Here is a 20,473-nt window from a genome sequence, read left to right as displayed (position 1 = left end):
AAAATACTGCATTTCCTATGGAGCTTGGAATAATTATCAAACCAGCCCTCTAAAGAACAGCTTATTGGAAACCTTAACAATTACAAGAACTATTTTTTTAAATCTGGAAAATTAGTTGTTGAAAATCAGATGAAGCCAGTGAATCAGGCTGTTGAAATTGAAGACAGAAGTTATATTAGTTTTCATAGTCACTTGAGAACTTTTAAATTTTTTTCAAAATTTCTCAGAGAGTTTAAGATGGGATTTCCTTCAAACAATATGAATAATAGAAATATACTTAACATAAATGTTTGAAAATATTTCTATAATAGTCAATGTCCAAGAAAAAAATTCCCATAGCATGTTATATTATGGAGTTTTAAATATATGGCATTTCTTGCTGTCTGGTTACTCTTGTAGAGATTTTTTTTCTACTCATGATGTCAGTGCTATATGCAGCTGGAACAAATTCATGCACAAACTATTGTATTTATTGTCACTTAAGAATTTACAACAGATTTTTGTCCAGTGTGACAGCATTACACTTATGTCACCTCCAAATATCTCTCAATGTGTGTTTATGTGATAACGATGAGCGTATTTATGTGCCAAGTTCTTGGAACATATTAATGTTGCTAGTAGATACTGGAAATGATTTGAAAATGAACAATAGAATAAACCATGAATAACCTCAGTTTTAAAGTTATTTTATGTATTATGACATAATTCTAAGGCCTACTTTCTGGGGAATTTCATTAATAAGCTTCAGTAATCATACCAGATCAATTTGCTGTAATTTACAAATCCATGTGGTTAGAGTGTCATTCAAGTATCCTCATTTTCTTAGACTATCTTGTAAATCAAACTGAAGGTTCTCTTTTGCATTAATTTCTTTCATGAATATATGCTTTAGCAAAAATTACACTAATATTCTAGTATTAAGGACATAAATATTTAACTGGGTTCTGGCCAATAAGAAACAGGAAAACTCTCCTTTTGTATAGGAGTAGAACTTTTTGAAACACGGGAGTCATTTATTTGGTCTGTTAATCTAAGTAGTGTCAGCTGGTCTGTCTAGAGCATAGGAAGAGATCTTGGTGCTCTTGATGGACAGAGCCATAAACAGAGCTATACGTGTTTAATACAAAATAAAGATGGGTCTGGCCTTGAAGACACACCTGACTGTGAGGTAGGATGGCTATTCACATTTAAATGACATTTTTTAGCCCCTAGAATGGGTGAGGTTGACATTGTGCCCTTCCTTGACCTTAGGTGGCCACCTGAGCTATATGATTCACCTGGACTGCCTGTGCACCCTCTGTGTCCTTTCCACATATAAACATCCTGAGACTAGACCTCTGCTTCTCTCTTATGTACATAACTGCAACCAAAGGAGATCTCTTTTCATATGATCCTTTAAATTTATTAGCTTTGTGGATGGGACCCTATTTTGTAAAATCACGGGATTGTATTTGTGTTGAGAATGACTGACCTTAGCAATATGTTCCCAAATAGGCCAGAAGTTATCTTCTGGTTGGGGTTCTATTGACCATGCAAACCTTTTTTTGCTTACTCTTTTAATTCTGCTGGAACACTGGAATGCCACACCATTTTGGAGCATCAGTGTAGCCTCCCAAAGGAAGGGAATTTGGCATGGTGGGAAGAAACATAGGTTTGAAGTTGGGGAGATCTGGCTGTTGATGTTGTCTTCTGCTGTGTATATCACATAGTTATCAGTGACAAGAAGGATTAGTGACAATCATGAAATGTTCAGTGCTTTTTTGGGCAATTGTTGGAAGCCCAACAAGAGGAAATAATATGGAAAAACAGTTTCATTTCTCCCATTTCAGCTCCCTAATTTTGTAGTTTTAGTTTCATTTATCCAGAAATTTTAGGTGGCATGCTCTTCTCCCATTTACCTTATTTGACTGTGGATATAGAAGAAGTTGCAGGGGGAGAATAATAAGGATGAGGAAAAACACAAAAGACCGATAAGATAGTATCTAATTCATGTGCTTATGGAAGTTCCCAGGCTAGGGGGCGAATTGGAACTGCAGCTGCAGGCCTATACTACAGCCACAGCAATGTGGGATCCGACCCATGTCTGCAGCCTACACCACAGCTCATGTCAACAATGGATCCTTAACCCACTGAGCAAGGCCAGGGAGTTGTGTTTCTTGGGTGTTTATTACTCTGTCACATGGATAAGGTGTCATTTTGATTATCATTAGTTTGGGTAAAACTTTCTTAGGTTGCTTTGAGAAGGGAGTCCTAATCTGGTTAAATTTAATCTATTTTAATAAAAAATATACATTTATTAAAAAAAATATTTCCAAGGCTTTTTTCCATCAACTTGCTTTTTTTGGTTGCCTATCACATGGCTATATCATTTTTAGATACTAAGTGAAAGCATGTGTAACAGAGCACAGAAATGCACTTCTGTCCGTGTTAGCGTGGGTAACATCCAATATGAAATATGGGTTTTCTTGAAGTAGAACACACTACCTTAATTATTACATGCAGTTTGGAAACATGAATATTTATACAATTAGAAACTTGGAAGCATTGCACAAATTCTTTCTAGTTGGACTCTGACATAGGCATTTCGCCCCCCCCCCAATCTGTTCCATATATATAGACCAAGAGATGAAACACTGTGGTAGGCTCAAATTCATTGGTTCTAGAAAAATGCAACAAAAATTGGTCACGTGAAATAAAATTGTTAGCACCGAGCCCCAAAGTTAATTGGTTTTTTTCTGTGTGTGTGTATATCTGTTTTTAATTGAGTGATGGTGAGTGCTTTTGTTATTCATACATTTTGTTTTGTTCACTTCTGTGTGATGAAAATGAAATCACACAAAGGATCTATGTGGCTTATTAGAATATTTGAACACTTAAGATTGTAAATCAGGTCATATTATAGTCAGTCCCCTCTTAATTAATTTTTTCATATTTTTTTCCCTTTGGGCTCTAATTTTCCAGTGTGAAGTAGATAGATCTTCTTATATATTTTCAAAAATTTGACACATATAGAAATGAATAGAACCTATCCACTTCGTTAAAATACACATACATATACATACAGGCACACACAACTAAAATTCAAATCATAAGTCATTCTTAGAATTTTAAGAACATGAGATGTCTCCATCTTGTCTTCATAAAGAATTGTGACTCTGCTAAGGGTCTTTAAAATATCCTAGATAAGAGTAGTTGAGAGTTTTGATTCTATGCTAGTTTGATATGTTGTTTATTTATTGACATTAATATACATTTACTTGAGTTCTTGTAATATTACATTGCTGAACTTTTCATAAATTGTTTGCCAGCCTTTAAGATTTCCAATGACTCTTAAGAGTAATTCTGGGAGTTCCCACTGTGGCACAGCAGAAACGAATCTGACTAGGAACCATGAGCTTGAGGGCTCGATTCCTGGCCTCACTCGGTGGGTTAAGGATCTGGCATTGCTGTGAGCTGTGGTGTAGGTCGCAGACATGGTTTGGATCTGCCGTTGCTGTGGCTCTGGCACAGGCCAGCAGCAACAGCTCTGATTAGACCCCTAGCCTGGGAACCTCCATATGCCACAGGTGCAGATCTAAAAAGACAAAAAGACAAAAAAAAAAAAAAAAAAAAAAAAAAAAAAAAGAGAGAGTAATTCTGTACCTGGTTGAGTGTGTGGTTGACAGTATTATTTAATAGGAGAAAGAACTCATACCTCACCCCGAATTTAGTGCAGTCTATTAAGCATTCTTGTACACTGTGTGAATAAAGCCTCAAGACACTGGTTCTTAAGGATAGTTTGGGGTTGGTGAATTGGTAAAGGAAAATAGTCACTCTGCTTGAAAATATTACTCAGGTCTTTCAGTGGCTATAAATACTGAAATCAGATAAGATGTTCTGAGTACTACCTATCCTCATTCTCTTTGAGTGTTTCTGTAGTCCTTTCATTCCTTGCCAGGATTAGCAAGGAGAAAAGAGCCCAGCGTTCAGACAGAAAGTTCAGGCAATAAAGTTGATTATCACCAATGGTTCAGTGAGCACTGACAAGCCTACATTATTTCAAGGATATGTTAGTGTAAGTCTGTGAGAGGCTCATTCTCTCCATCTTCACTCACCTGACTTCGAGCAGGACCATAACTTCTGGAGAGCTTAAAAAGATAGGAAAAGGAATTTAGATTTAAACCAATAGGCAACAATGCAATCTGGCATCTGTGCCCCTAAAAATTTTGTCTTGGTGTGTGTATATCCCCAATATTATGGAAAGTGTGTGTCATTTATACCAAACATCGTTGCTTTTGACCAAAGACATTAAAGAAATTGGAGGTCCTTTTAGGGCTTCCTGTCTTAATCAAATGTATTTCAGAAAAATATAGATTCAAATAATTGCTGCAGAGTGAGAGTGGCCACGTGGGAGAGTTTTCTCCAAACTTCTATAGTCAGAGAAAAATTTTTATAAGGTTTTAATGATAGGCTTGAGTAAAGTGATAGAAGAGGCTTAGCTTTGAGAAGTGGGAGGCCACCTGAGACCCGGGCCTTGGGAGAGAAGGTATGTGGGGCTGGAGTGGGAGGGAGACAGAGTCTTTCTTTAGGCCCCACTTGAAGCCCTCCTCCCTTACCTTTGCTCCTGGGAATGTACAACAGCTGCTTGCCATCCATACCATTCCATTATTTAATCTGCCAACTTTTTCTGGGGATGAAATAATCCCAATTCCTTTAGGCTTTCATCATGGTGTCTGTCTTTTGGCTCTTTAATCATTTTCACTGAGTTTTTCTCCAACTCTCCTCGTCACAATGATGACTGGGAAGCTCCAGAGGGGGACACCACTGCCGGCTATCATAGGAACATGACTAAAACCACCTTTAAAGCATCCTCCTCCATTGGCAAGGCTCAATTACCGTGTCATCTTCCTTTGTTTCTTACATGATCTGATTTTAGTAACTGGGTTTAGAGGAGGTACTGCCTAAGGAAAGAGGAGCCACTGACTTGAATTGATTTTTTTTCCCTGAAAGCAGAAATTTTATTAGTAGTTTGTATTTGTCTTTCATTGTACCTGTTTTTCCCCCCCAGGCTATTTTTTCCCTTTGTCCAGTCTTTATGGACAGTTGGATTGTATTCCACTTATTTTAGTTGTAATTAAAAGTACAGAAGTGGCTTCTGTTAGTGACAATATTCATTTATCTAGTCATTTGTTCATGCACTCAAGAAATATTTTTGAACTGTAGCAAATGAAAAGCTGTATTCTAGGAGGCAGAGTTAACATGGTGCACAAAGATAGACATAGTCTCTACCATGTCATTCATAAATAAAGACATTAATAAATAACTGTAGAATAGATTTAAAGTTAAAAGTTGAAGTATGTGACATAAAGGAAAGAGACAAGAATGTACGTGAGTGTGGACTAAAGGAAGCTTATTTAGGATGAGATAAGCCTTTCCTCAAGGAAAGAAAGGCATTCGAGCTGGAATTGGAAGGGCAAATAAGATGAATTAATTGGACAAAGGAGTAAGTGTGTCAAGAACTATATTCTATGTGGAGAGATTACCACGTTCAAAGTATTTTATGTTTATCACGTGGCCAGCAGAATTGTGTTTCCTTAAACTTATGGTGACTTCTTGAAACCCTCTAAGTTTGAGTCACCAGTTTCCCTTCACCTTGTAAGGAGTTCCTCAGAGGTCCTGCTCCGTGCTGATCCTTTGAAGGGATTTGGATCTTTCCTGATTAAGTAACAACATTTTGTATTGGGTCACATCATCTTGAATCAACGAGCTGAGTGAATTGATTTGTAAAATGAAATGGAGAATTCAAGATAAGCTTACTTAACAGGCAGTCTATCTAGCTTAGGTGAATGTAAGTGTGGCTGAAACTTTGTGTTCTTTTTCTGGTGCATTTTAACGGATATTTCTGGGACTTTGGCATATGGAGCTAATCAAAAGAATTACTTTAAAAATTCATTCTAATTTTTTTCAGAGATTTGCTGTGGTATTCTTGGATCAGAAATAGCATTTACTTTTCACCTTCAATAGTAGACTTCACATCATGTTTCACTTACTGAACCCTCTGTATCTGTGTAGACATGCACTGTCACAGAAGTACACAGTTCTTTCTTTCTGCTTGTGGAGAACAGACGTGAAGGTTCCTGGAATTCCTTAAATTCTAAGAAAGTTTCACTGAATAGGACAGCCTCCTTATAAAATGGCGATAACCATAAATGTTTCACTGACCAGATTTCCTGCTTCTGGCCCTCCTACATATCCCGGTGGATTTATCATCTGCTTTGACCACTAACATCTGCCTGATTAATCAAGACTCCTCAAATTACTTAAATTTCCTTGATTTCTGTAGTCCCTAAAATAGGACTTACCTTGATTATTGGCTGTTGCTTAAATATCTTGATCTTAAGCCCTAATTAATCATCCCTGCCCAGCTATTCTTTAAATACAGAGTCAATATTGCAGTCTCATGTGCCTTGGAACTAGGGTGATTGATGTATATCAAGTCATCTGTAGAAGGAAATGCCTGAGACAGTGGAAACAGGAGGGTCAGAGTATCACTGCACCTGCTATTTCTTAAATGCCTTCCATTCAAAATAATCAATATGCCAAAGTGGTGTATTTTTTTTGGTGACATATCTTGGTTTCCTTCAATGTGTATCTCTGTACATCCGTGTAAGTGCTTTGATGCTTTGAATCAAAAACTTCCAATAATATTTCCCTTTGAGGGAATTTTTGTATAGTCAGGTACAAAAAAAAAAAAGTGACAAAGTGAAGTAAATCACTTTTGGAGGTATCATTATCTATATAATTTAGCAAGCTTATCTTAAGCTCATTTTGTGGCAGAATACCCCCACATCTTTTGCTTATTTATGGATACATTCCTTTATAATTTAACATTTATTAATTGAGAACCTAGGGTGTGTCAGGCACTGTGAAATCTATTTTCAATGAAAACAGCATGGATTCCATCTTTGAGAAGCTAACATTCCATTGTGGGATGGAGTAAGAAAAATTATAGTGCAATACCATAAATGCTGCAATAGCTGTGAACCAGGCACTGTGGGAACTAAATTTAAACACTTTCATTGAAATCATGCGTCAGCAGTAGCATCCTGGGAACAAATTTCCTATGTTTGTCCCATCATATGTACAGTACTGGGCAAATGCCAATGTTAAAATCAAACTTAAAATCGTATAAGTTGACATAAAATTCTTTTCTGTGTAGCCACTAAAATAGAAGTTGCTAGTACATTTATGGTTCCTTTTAAAATCATCAAACTGTTTCATTTAATAAAAAAGATTATGATTATATTTTTCATTAGCTGCCAACACAGACTTCTGTTTGTATCATGTTTCCAAGGAAGTTCATCTTATTACTAAATCTGTTTTGAGCATAAATTACGTGAATGGAATTCATCAAGCCCTAATTTTGTCCCTTCTACATTCTACTTAAGCAAAATCAGGATTCTCCTTCCTGGGCATCTATGACATCTAGTATTTTGTTAGCCTTCTAATCATGTCTCGCTAACTCCTCACATTAAATAAAAAATCCTCTGAGAAACTGCACATTTAGGACCTAGATAAAAGGGAACCATACATTTTGAGATTTGACTAAACATAGTGAACAATTATTATATTATATCATTTTTATTATGTCATGTGTTAAAGCTTTAACACGTTCAAACCTTAGCAATATGATGAAGTCTTTGAAGGAAAGTATCATGTAACTTTATACACACAGTAGCTGCTCAGCGCTTATTGAACACAGGAATACAAATGCACTTTATTAAAAATATATCCACCTAGAAGACTTTCCAAACAAATTACATCAGGATAACGTGAAATAATGACTGAATATTGGAGGGGGTGCTCCTCCAAGGGCTCTGTACACATTTACTTATTTCATTCTCCTAACAATGAGGTAAGTTTTAGTCTTGTGAGTTTTTTCTTTGCAAAAAGAAAAATTTTTCTCTAAAATACATGTTTTCCACTCTGTTTTTGAATCAACTTAAGTCTCAAATGCTATGAAAAAATTATCCAAAACTTGGAAGTAAGGCAAAAAGATAACGGTATGCTTTCATGCTACTGCATTGTCTAACAACTCCCTACAAGTCCTCTGTCTTAAGAACATAGCCTTCCTTGACTTGTTGTTTGTTGGTATCCATGAGAACATTTTGCAGCTCTGTAAGCATAAATAATAGCTTGTAGAAAACAAAGAAGGTGCACATTTAGTTTTTCCAGTACTAACGCAATTGTTTCAGCAGCGTAAAGAGGATAATTCAAAGGATATCTGGCCCGTAAGGAAAATAAATAGTTTTTGCTGTAATATTGCAATCTCATTCTGAATTTCTTTCTTCTTTTTACTGCCTCTACATACATTTGTTAGTATGTTTTAGTATAATGAGCCAGCAAGACATACTGACTTTGCGTCTTGCTGATTTCCTTATAAATGTGTTAAAATTTTGCCTATGAATCTATATGAGAAGTACATTGTCTTGAGATTTTGAAAATTATACATTTGACAGAAAACTTATGATCTCTTTCTTGAATTAATTATATTAGTTTACCAAAAGGTTTCCTTCCCTGTAATCCTGCTGGAGCTCTATCAATCTTGTAATCCCACTTTTAAACAGTCTCTACAGCAAAATGAAGTCATGGGCATCAGCGAGCCTGAAGTCAGTATGGCATTCGAAGTCCTTCTTATTAGTTTCTTAGGGCTGTAATAGCAAACTACCACAAACTGGGGGGATCGAAACGACAGACATTTATTCTTTCCCAGTTTTGGGGGACAGAAGTCCAAAATCAAGGTGTTAGTCAGGCCCCGCCTCCTCTTTACGTTTCAGTGGAGAATCTGTTCTTTGTCTTTTCCAGCTTCTGGTAGCCGTTGGCATTGTTCAATTACTTTTATTTGCAAAACTCCAGTTTCCACATCAGTCTTCATAGTGCCTTCCACTCTTAACTGTGCCTCCTCCTCTGTGTTGAATATCCTTCTGCCTCAGTCTCATAAGACACTTGTCATCAGGTAGGAGGCAGACGCAGAGAATCCAGGATGATTCCTTGTCTCATGGTCCTTAATCAACTTTGCAAAGAATTTTTTTCCTAAACAGTTTACATCCACGGGTTCGGCGGATTCCTATGTAGATGGACCGTTTGGAAGGTTACATTCAACCCACCACACCATCCGTGTCCAGCCCCCGGCTCAGCTCTCCATCCCTGCCTCCCAGTGCTTCTCAGCAGTATTCCTGTTGATTTCTTGGTCCCCACCTTGCCCCTCGCCCTCAAACCTTGCCCACTGCAACTCATTGTTTTGGTTGTTCATTTGGCTTCTCTGCCTAGCATGGCCTCCCTTTCCTTTTCACGTGTTTGTTGTGTAAGCTTCCTTCTGGCCACCTCCCCACCCACTCCCACTCCTGGCTGAGGCTGGTACCTTCTCTCTGTGCTCACGTTGTGCCCTGAACATATATCTATCGCTTGCTGAACTTTAGTGTCTTTTGTCCTTCTGTGTATGGGTTTTGTTTTTTGTTTGTTTGTTTGTTTGTTTTTTGGTTGTGCCTCTTGCCTTTGAAAGTTCCTGGGCCCGGGATCAAATCATTGCCACTGCAGTGACAACACAGGATCCTTAATCTGATGCACCACAAAAGAACCCCACCCTCAGTATAAGTTTGCATTCCCCATAAATATTTTGCCTAAAGAGTATGGATTCTGTCATCTTTGACTTTCCACAACTTCACATGGTGCCAAGAAATAACAGTCATTCAGTAAGGGTGGAATAGGCGTCAGTGAGTCTCTAGCACAAGACCTGTTTTTCCTTAAAATTTAGCTAACGACTTTTAAAAATAGTCTCTAAAGACCTATTTCATTCTGTACAATCTAGTATTTAGATTACAGATTATTTAGTATGCTGGTATTTCCTCTTCGATATTGCCTGTGCTTTCTTGGTTCACTTTACTTACATACCTTGAAGGACAGAATGCACGTCTTGTGTGTTTTAGGTATGGTAATACAGAAATAGCTTGCTAAAGACTTGTGAACTTAATCCTCAGATGGAAATTAGAATATAAATGTATCTTGGAAGGAAGATAGACTGGTTTAAATTTATCTTTTATAATTTTTCCCCGATAAGGGAATCAAACTCTACTTTTCAGCCATTTACTAATGTTTTAGAACTAAGATACATTATGTTCCTATTGGAATTTCTAGTTTCTGGGTTAAAAAAAAAAAAAAAACTGTTAGCCTTCATGAAGTCAGTTTATAGAATTTCATTTTACTTCCCCACCTTATGTCTTAATCACAACCACAGTCTAAATAATCCGTTGCTTCAAAACCTCCATTCACTCATACATTTTATTCTTATTGATCTTGGCTTATGAAATCTGGATGGAAGAAATCACTAAATAGGAAAGGCATACTTGAACTTTGATTCCATGTTTCAAAGTCTTAACTGAGACCTCAGCCACATGGAAGCATGAATTACCATATGCCTACTTTGAGGAAATCACTAGTTTAAAATACAAACAAATTGATAACTTACTCTGAGAAACTTTATTTTCTGTCCTTAAACAACATTAAGTGAATATTTAGGCAGTGGAAAACTTTTGTTTTCTGTAGCCTTATAAAATTTTAGCAGTAAAATCATTAAGAAAATTCACCTGGTCTCAGGTGTCATTAAAAACTCTACCTCTGTGCCAGATTAACTAAAAAATTTGGCCCCAGATACGGTGGAGAATTAGGGCCAAATTTTAGGCCAACCTGGGCATTTCTTTATTTTAGGTGGAAAAAAATATATTTAATGGATTCTTGGCCTCTGACCTAAAACCAACTAAAGTTCAACAATTAGGCTATGGTTTTTTTTTTTTTTTTTTGAGGTTCTACATGTTATTTTCAGCTATAAAATGTGAACTCAGGTCAAGAGGTATAGAGTGAAGCCTCAATTTTAGCAATAAAAATGTTTATGAACTGAAAGAAAAATATGAGACTTCTACAAAAGCTTGGTGACTGAATAGGAAATTTTAAAATTTAACCAACTTAGAATATTTTCAAGAAGTGAACATTTCATGAAATTTGCTTTCAGTTTTTCTCTTGGTTCTATAGTTCTAGCTATAGAACTCTGCACAAATTCTTCTGTGCTATGATACATTTTTTTGATAAGTCCTACAGAGGAATTTTTTTTTTCTTTACCGTCAATGTTATGACTCTTCAATTTGAATCACTCTTTTATTTTTTTCCAAAGCTCTTCTTCCACAGGGACTGAGAGTTTCTTTGAGGACTGATTCAGGGGATGCAGGGAGTGAGTCCAGGAACACTGCACTCTGAGGTGCACTTCCTCATCAACACTGTTTTGACCACTGTCATTAGACAGGGACACAACTCCATGACATGCCCCCACTGAAGGATGAGTTCCCTGTGCTCTTTGGAAACATGTCCCAAGAGGAGAGGAGGTGGCCTCTATCCCTCCCCTGTGTCTAAACATCTCAGGGTTTTTGTTTGTTTGTTTTTGTCTTTTTAGGGCCACACCTGCAGCATATGGAAGTTCCCAGGCTAGGGGTCGAACTGGAGCTGCAGCTGCCAGCCTATGCCACAGCCATATAGCAATGAGGGATCCAAGCTACATCTGCAACCTACACCACAGGTCGTGGCAATACCAGATTCTTATTAACCTACTGAGCAGGGCCAGGGATAGAACCTGTGTCCTCATGGATACTAGTCAGGTTCTTAACCCTCTGAGCCACAATGGGACCTTCCAGGTATTCTTTTATAAATTTAGTTTGTATGTTTAGAGTGAGCAGAGCTCCTAAATTATGGGCCCCCCAAAAAGATACTGTTCTTAGCCAAGTGTAATACTCTTTTAAAGGAAAGTGCTTCTCTTCCTGTTTCAAGTTCATTCTTTTCTCTTTCTATAGAGTGATTTTATCCATATAGCAAGAATCCAGATAGCCAAATGTCCCAGAATTCTATAGCTCTTGATTTTAGCTATTAGAGAGACATTTACAAGACTTTTTGGGACTCAAGTCCAAAAATTCAGGGCAAGGCTCTAACTGGGCCAGCCTAGGTTAGGTGCTATATCAGGACACGTTTTGTTGTATGACAGAGAGAACCTAAATAACTTTTTATTGTATATTTTTCTCACGTAACAAGAAATCTGGAGGGAGATGGCTCCAGGGCTGGTTCAGCACTAAAAAATGTCAAGGGGCAGAATATCCAGTATTCTCTCAGCATTCTACTCATGATAGAGAGATGGCCACTGTTACTGTAATAATCATATTCTTATGGCAGCATCTGAAGCAAGAAGAAAGGAGGCAGAAAGAAAACTCCCTGTGTGAAATTTTCTTTTCTTTTCTTTTTTTTTTCAGGATGGAAACCACTGAACTTTAGGTTTAGTGGGGCCTGAATAAATATAATTTGGGGGATCTTCTTTTAGAAAAATAGAACAATATTAATACATTATAAATAGAACAATAAAATACAAAATTAGGCACCAGGTCTTAAGCTGGGTTCGTTGAGAGTATGGGGTTGTTGAGAGTATGGGGCTTCAGCTTTATTAGCTCCCAAGTACATCAAGTCTCTATTGCATTTCTGTTGCCTCCGTGTCTGAACTGAGTCATGGAGTCACTGACTGCAGGAAGCTTGGGAAAGTGAGGATCTGGAACTTGTAGCAGCTACCTTTGGAGATGGGTATCTAAGACTAGGGAAGAAGGGGAGAAGAATGGCTGTTGAATGAGAGCCACTTTGTTCCCACAGATGTCTATCATTGGCATTTTTATGCATAGGCAGAGGTACAGGCTATTAAACATGGGGCTTTTTTTTTTTTTTTTTTTTTTAAGTAACTCTGTGGATGGGTGTAGTGGGATGAACACTATCCCTTCTCTCCCCAAATGTGTTCACCTAGAATCTCAGAATGTGGCCTTGTTTGGATATGGGGTCTTTGCCCTATTTGTCACTAGTTAAGGCCCTTGGGATGAATTATAATGGGTTTAGGGTGGGCTCTGTATCTAATGACGAATGTCCTTTGAAAAGAGGAGAGATACACAGACACAGAGAAGTCGGGCATATGAAGATGGAGGCAGAGACTGAAGTTACACTGTTACAATCAAGGAACACCTGTACTCACGGGAGACTGAAAGAGGGGAGGCAAGCTCCTCCTCTAGGGTCTTCAGAATCCAGGACCCTGCTGACACCTGATTTGTGACCTTCAGCCTCTAGAATCATGTGAGGAGAGATTTCTGTTGTATTAAGCCATCCAGTTAGTGGTCATTTGTTATGGCAGCCCTAGGAAACGAATGCAAAGGGTAGTTAGGAGAAGGGGGTGTGGTGCTGGTGTCCACTGGGGGATTTCCAGCAGGAGTTTACAAGCAGGTAGAGTCATAGATACATGATGAGAGCTAGGCTCGTGTATTGCCTGATGGTCATGAAGAGGCATGGGGATTTCAGTGCTATGAAGAGGTTATGTGACATCTAGACAAGAGAGTCAGGATGACAAGTGCTCTCTTTCCATTCAGACAACTAATCCCTAAGCATTTCTACCTTTTGCTGACTGTCCATAAGTGCTCTACACAAGAAATGTCCCTCTCTCCTCAGTCTTGCCTAGTCACTCACTTGCCTAAATCACTGTATGAATTTCCCTCTGTGAAACTGACATGGAAGGCACACTCCTCCTTTTAGCCCTTCCTGTCACTGGTGTGGAGTGTTGCATGTGTTAGTGTATGTGTGTGAGTGCGTATATGTGTGTGTATAGAGTAATATCTTCCCAATTTTCCATTCTTAGGTATTAAAGGATAGAAGCAGAATCTGTCTCTGGTTTTCTTTTCTGGTAGAAAACTCCTGAAGTTATTTTCAAGGGCAACGCCCAAGGCATATGGAAGTTCCCAGGCTACGAGTCGAATCAGAACTGCAGCTGCTGGCCTACGCTGTAGCCACAGCAAAGCCAGATCCAAGCCACATCTGTGACCTATACCTCAGCTCTTGGCAACACAGGATCCTTAACCCACTGAGCGAGGCCAGGGATCGAACCTGTATCATAGTCGGATTTGTTACCATTAAGCCACAATAGGGAATCTTGGTGTTCTTTTCCCTGGCCAGCTGTGCTCCTGGTAGCTGCCAGTGCATTTTCCTCCACCAGAGCACTGTCTTTCTTTAATGTGCTGTTTCTAATCCATTGTGGCCTGGGAATCCAAATAACCCAGCTTGTTAGAATTGATCTTAATATAAGAGTAAATGCCCCCAAGCAAGCATCTGTGTCCCCCAGTGAGTTTCTTTGGGAATCTATTCTTCAAGTTAGGTGTTAGTTTTTGTGCATGGATAGCCCCAGTAATTTTTTTCTCCACTTCTGAACACTTAAATAGATCCAGCTGGCTGATGAGGTGCTTGACAGCATCCAGCCCATTCTCAGTAGGAATTGTTTTCTCCCCTTTACATTGTTTTTCATGCCCTCAGTAGGAATTGTTTTTCCCCCTTTACCTTATTTTCCGTGCCCTAAGTTATTTTTAAATATGTTATGCGTGGTTTTGTTTCATTTTAGGATATTGATGAGATATTATTAACTGGAGAACTAATTCCTTACTTTTAAAGCCTCCATCTTGGGGGGGGTTACCTTGGCCAAACTATGGATAATGATAATGTGCAGTTTGTTTTGGGCTGTTTAAGAGTTTGTGTTATTAATGACTGACACACAGCCACCATGTGTGTCAAAGCCAGGGTTAGCTAGAAAGGAAAAACTGTATGAGAATAACCTGATTGTGCCAAGAGGTCATATTTTAAACATACACTCAGCCCTCCGGAACCGTGATTTCCACATCTGTAGTCGGCCAACCAGAATCTGTGGAGATGGAGCCCACTGCTACAGCATTTTATGTAAGGGACTTGGGCATCTGCAGAGGTCCTGGAACCAATCTGCCCATGGGTGTGGAGGCCAACTGAACTGTCCTTAGCAGCAGCAGAAGTCATGGGAGAGGAGCCGGTGTTTCCTAGGATGCATTGTTTATAAGTCAGGTTGCAGAATGTTTTTAAATCGTGGGATGACATTTAAGTCAAAATGATAAGAGTAGGAATTTTGACGTCAGAATCAGTGAGGTATTTGGATAATCATCATTTGATTTTAGAAATGTTTTGAAGTGGACCCCGTTTCTCCTATGTCCTTTCCCCATCATCCTACGCTTCTCAACAGCATGAAGTGCAAACTCTCGTTGTGAGAGTGAACGGTGAGGGGCAGAAAATGCATGTAAAAGTCCCCAAAGCTCAGTGTAAATAGTCACAGCCTTTAAAAATAACGCAGGTTTAAGAAAATGAGAGCCTCTATAAATCACTGGAAAGCTCGATGATGATTCTAACTGCAGATGGGCTTTTAAACAAGTGAGTTTGCTGCTGCTTCGCAACTCCCAATTGGATATTAAAAAAAAAAAGGCTCTTTCTCAATTTCCTGTTCTTGTGCCTTATTAAAATCATTCTGTTGCTCTGACCCCCGCCCCTGTTTCTTTCTTCTTTTCACATCTGTGTTTATTCGGGGAGGATGTTACCCACAGTTCCCGGCCATGAAGAATGCATGAAAGTCATGAGGATGAGATGGTGACCCAGCTACAGCGTGTGTGAAATGAGTGATGGGAAGAGAGAGAGAGAGGGAGAGAGCAAGCCGTGGTGCAGGGTTATGAGTTGTACAGTTATTTCTAGCTTTGAATTGTTTCCAAATCTCATACATTCACAGACAGCCTCGCCAAAGCCCACAGCTGTCATGCATTTTCAACAGATTCCACAGGGCCTAGATGAGGTTTGAAGGCATTCCTTTGCTCTTACACATTAGCTAAAAGGAATTACCGTAACATCTGATATTGTGGAAGTGGGATATTTGCCATCCTGACCTTGCCCAAAGCCGTCCGGAAATAGGGGTCCAAGAATGTATTATCTCATGCAGCCTCTAAAGGTCACTGGGGGCCCCTCAGAGGTTTTCCAACAAAACCCGAGCACCCAACATGCTCTGCATTTGGAGGAACTGTGCTGTTTTGTATGGACACGGTGGGCAGACACGTGTTCCCACTGCTATTTGGATGTTTGTCATAGGAAAGGCATGTTCCACTGGAGAAATTCCCAGCTGTCAGTAATGCACTGATACACCACAGCCAAATCATCTGAGGACGAGCCAAGTAAACAGGATGTTCACAATGTGTGTTATTGCATGTGTATGTAGCAAAACTTCTGCCCATTTCACAGCCTCATAATGGGATTGACACGCATTGCTTAATCTGCATCTGTCTGTTTAGGGTAGAAACACATAAACACCAATGAAACAATGTGTTAGAAAGCCCTTTCTTTGGCTATATGGGCTGTTGATATGACGGGATGAAATCTGTATAAATTGGGAATGAAGGAATGAATGTCATGAGTTTACTTCCTGGGAAGTGACTTCAAGTCATCCAAATGCAGATTAGAGGAAATGATCAGATCATCAGTGGCTATTGTGAGTTAACAAAGGGGACTGAGTCTCCATGGCTATTTTTACAGACCACTGGAGTCATTCTTTCTTCTTGTAAGATACTCATTAGTTGAGTTATGTAAATAGATGTACGGAAACAGGTCAAAGTTATGTCATTGCCCTTTTCTGTTTGGAAATACTGCTGTTAACTGTTAGAGTCTAAGCATGTTCCTGAGGCAGCAATTAGGGAAAGGAGAGTGGGGAGTTCCTTCAGCATTCAGTGCAGAGTGGGTTCTCTGAAAAAGAACATTAAGTATCCTGTTAGGTATCATACTAACTTCTCTGGGTATGCAAATCCCCTTTACCCAAGTTGGTACATTTATTCATGATAATCACAGTGGGTAACATTTATTGCAAATTTCCTATTGGCCAGAACTGGGCTGAGTCTTTAAAATACATGAACTCTTTAAATTCTCACAAAACATAGAATGTTGATATTATTATTATTATTATTCCTCTTCTACAGATAAGGAAACTAGGGTTCAAGGAATTTAGTAGGCTTGCCTAAGAAGATAGAGCTAGTCAGACAGCAAGCTTGAAGCCAGGTCTGTTTGAATATAGAACACTTGCACTTAACCATAGTTCTGTGTATCTCTGCTTTATGTGAAATCTGATTCTGTCATAACACTGATGTTATGTTTTATTGAAACATGAATCCTTGTATCTTCTTCAACAGGCTTTATGTACAAAGATAATTTTGGTATTCTAGGTCTATTCATTTAGAAAACTTCACTAACCTAGCATGTTGAAGGTTTAGGACTAGGCTATGAAGCCTTGGTAATGATTTTTTTTTTCAATTTTGATCTTTTAATTATGGTTATTACACACTGCATTCAAAACTTATACCAAGATACACTAATTTAAGCCAAAATCACGTGTCAGGATGGAATCTTCTAAAAATTTTGACACTCTTTCAATAGTTTTTATGTGTTAAACATAGTGGAAAAAAGAGTTCTAAATGCATAGAATATGTGTGCTTATTTTGGTTTATGACAATTTTAAACACTTGTACTGTGATGTCTGGCAGAAGACAGTTCTACCTAATGGTTAGGACACGGGTTCTGGACTTTTATTACTTACTCTCTCTTGGGAAATTTAATTGATGTCCCTATGCCCATTTTCCCCTGATCTGTGCAATAGTGTATAGAGAAATAATAACTATTACCTCGTAGTATTGTAGTTAAGATGTGATGAGAGGATACGTGTAAAATGTGTGCCCTGTAAAAAGTATTCAACAATTTGCTCTGAAATGCCTTTTGGCATTTCCCTCATTGGTCTTTGTGTTATTTTTCTCCAGGGTCCTCATCGCAATCAGACATACTGGATTATGTTTATTAAATGTCGTCTCCCTGACACAGACCATAAGCTCTGTCAAAACAGGTATGTTTTGTTCTCTGCTATATTCTCATTTTCTGGAACAGTAGACGGTACCAGGTAGGCCCTCACAAATATCTGTTAAATGTATAGTAGCTATTATTCTTATTACTGTTAGCATCTGTTTCAGACTCAGATACCAGGCTTTAAAAAAATCCTCAAAATACTGGTTAGGTTTGCATAGTTACCAAGAGGCTTCAGATGTATTTGATTTGTAGCCATAAAATTTAATATTTTGTAGAAACATCAGAGCATATTGGGTTTAAAGTCTTTGTTTTTTTATAGTTTATCTACCTGTTTATTTTCTTTTTTATTTTTATTTTTTCCATTATTGTTGATTTACAGTGTTCTGAAAATTTCTACTCTACAGCAAAGTGACCCAGTCATACATACATACACACACACACACACACATACACATAATATTCTTTTTCTTACATTATCTCCATCATGTTCCATCACAAGTGACTAGATATAGTTCCCTGTGCTATACAGCAGGATGTCATTGCTTATCCACTCCAAATGAGATAGTTTGCATCTATTAACACCAAACTCCCAGTCCATCCCACTCCTTTTCCCTCCCCCTTGGCAACCCCAAATCTGTTCTCCAAGCCTATGAGTTTCTTTTCTGTGGAAAGATTCATTTGTGCCATATATTAGATTTCAGATATAAGTGATATCATATGGTATTTGTCTTTCTGACTTACTTCACTTAGTATGAGAGTCTCTAGTTCCATCCATGTTGCTGCAAATGGCATTATTTTGTTCTTTTTTATGGCTGAGTAGTATTCCATTGTGTATATATACTACATCTTCTTAATCCATTCATCTCTTGATGGACACTTAGATTGTTTCCATGCCTTGGCTGTTGTGAATAGTGCTTCAACGAACATATGGGTGCATGTATCTTTTATTTTATTTTTTATATAATACATTTTTTTTCACTATAGCTGGTTTACAGTGTTCTGTCAACTTTGTGCTGTATAGCATGGTGACCCAGTTACACATACATGTATAGATTCTTTTTTCTCAGATGACTGGATTCGGAAGATGTGGTATATATACACAATGGAATACTACTCAGCTATAAAAAAGAACAAAATAATGCCATTTGCAGCAACATGGATGGAACTAGAGACTCTCATACTAAGTGAAGTAAGTCAGAAAGAGAAAGACAAATACTGCATGTATCCTTTATTTATAAAGTAAGAGAACGTAAAATATCCTGAGACCAGTGATATTAAGTGCTGTTCCCTAGTCAAGAATTACCTAGTGGCACATTAGCACTGGCATCTAGGCTTATGATACCCAGTGTAGTGCTCTTTCTTCTATGACCCACTGACTTCTGATTTGGGTACCAACACAGCTCTCACCCCTCAGTAGACCAAGCCTCAATCTAGGTGAAAGCCCAGGTCCTATTTCATCAATGTGTTTTACCCCAAAGTTCTCATCATCTCCGGTTGATGGTCATTGCCATGTCCACTTTTTTGTTTGTTTGTTTGTTTTTTTAGGGCCACATTCACGGCGTATGGAAATTCCAGGCTAGGGGTCTAATCGAGCTGTAGCTGCCAGCCTCAGCACAGCCATAGCAACGCCAGATCCTTAACCCACTGAGCGAGGCCAGGGATTGTACCCGCATCCTCATGGTTATTAGTCAGGTTCGTTACCACTGAGCCAGGACAGGAACTCCCTTTGTTCCACATTTTTCACAGTGATGGAATTTCTTATTTGGATAGAAAATATGTGCTTTAATTACAAGTCATGTGTGGAGATGACTGAGAATTACAAGGGGCCAAGGAACATTGCTTTTCTCTAGATCACTTAGTGAAAAGTTGTGTACCTTTTATCAATTCTATTTGATGTCCTTCCCTGGATTTTGAGATCTACAGGATGGTCCATTTGGGGAGAAAATCAGAATAAATAAAAGCTATAAAGGCTATTGTACTTTCAAATCCAGAGCTGTCTAGGAGAAAAGAAGGTATCATTTCCTCCAACAAACATTTATTAAGTGTTTACAACATGATAAGCAATGTATATGTGTATGGATGGAGTTTATACTTTTTTTTAAAATCACCATACCCCAGGCATGTGGAAGTTCCCAGGCCAGGGACTGAATCCAAAGGTGCAACCTATGCTGCAGCTTTGGCAGTGCTGGATCCTTTTAACCACTGAGGGGGCCTGGGAATTGAATCTGTGCTCTTGTGGCAATGCAAGCTGCTGCAGTTGGATTCTTAATCCACTGTACCACAGAGGGAACGCCTACAAATATTTTTCCTCAAAGAGTTTATAGTCTACTGAAAAATAAATTTTCTAAAATAAACCCTATAGTACATAACACAATAGTTAGAACACAAAGAATAAAGGTAAAAATAGAAATTTGAAGGATCTTTGAGAGGAAAAAAAAAAAATCGCTCCCAGGGGGTGACTTGGAATGTTCATGTAAAAAGCAGCATCTTAACTAGACTCTCATGCGTCAGTAGCATTCTTCAAATTCCATACTTAGGGTCTGTTTTTATAACATTTTATACTCTTATGTCCATATAACAGACACATATATATGCAACATAAATGCAACCAACACAGCTTACTTCTCAAAAGAAGCTTTTATTAGAGGTATTATTACGTATTTTTTGCATAGCCATAATGATACTTACTTGAGTTTATAAA

The 20,473-nt window shown here is 38.3% G+C and overlaps 1 protein-coding gene across 4 annotated transcripts in view; it reads left to right on the top strand.

Annotated features, from left to right (window-relative positions):
* Positions 1-20,473, top strand: part of SPRY1 (sprouty RTK signaling antagonist 1) — a 414,305-nt gene that overhangs the window by 323,672 nt on the left and 70,160 nt on the right. For all 4 annotated transcript variants that reach the window (XR_002346360.1, XR_002346358.1, XR_002346357.1 and 1 more), the window contains one exon: positions 17,730-17,812. The gene's annotated coding sequence lies outside the window, so the exon portion shown is untranslated. The remainder of the gene's footprint in view (positions 1-17,729; positions 17,813-20,473) is intronic.

This window comes from Sus scrofa, chromosome 8, assembly GCF_000003025.6.
Source record: "Sus scrofa isolate TJ Tabasco breed Duroc chromosome 8, Sscrofa11.1, whole genome shotgun sequence".
Taxonomy (NCBI): domain Eukaryota; kingdom Metazoa; phylum Chordata; class Mammalia; order Artiodactyla; family Suidae; genus Sus; species Sus scrofa.
Note: the sequence above shows the minus strand (reverse complement) of the source record. Positions and strands in the feature narration are given on the sequence as shown.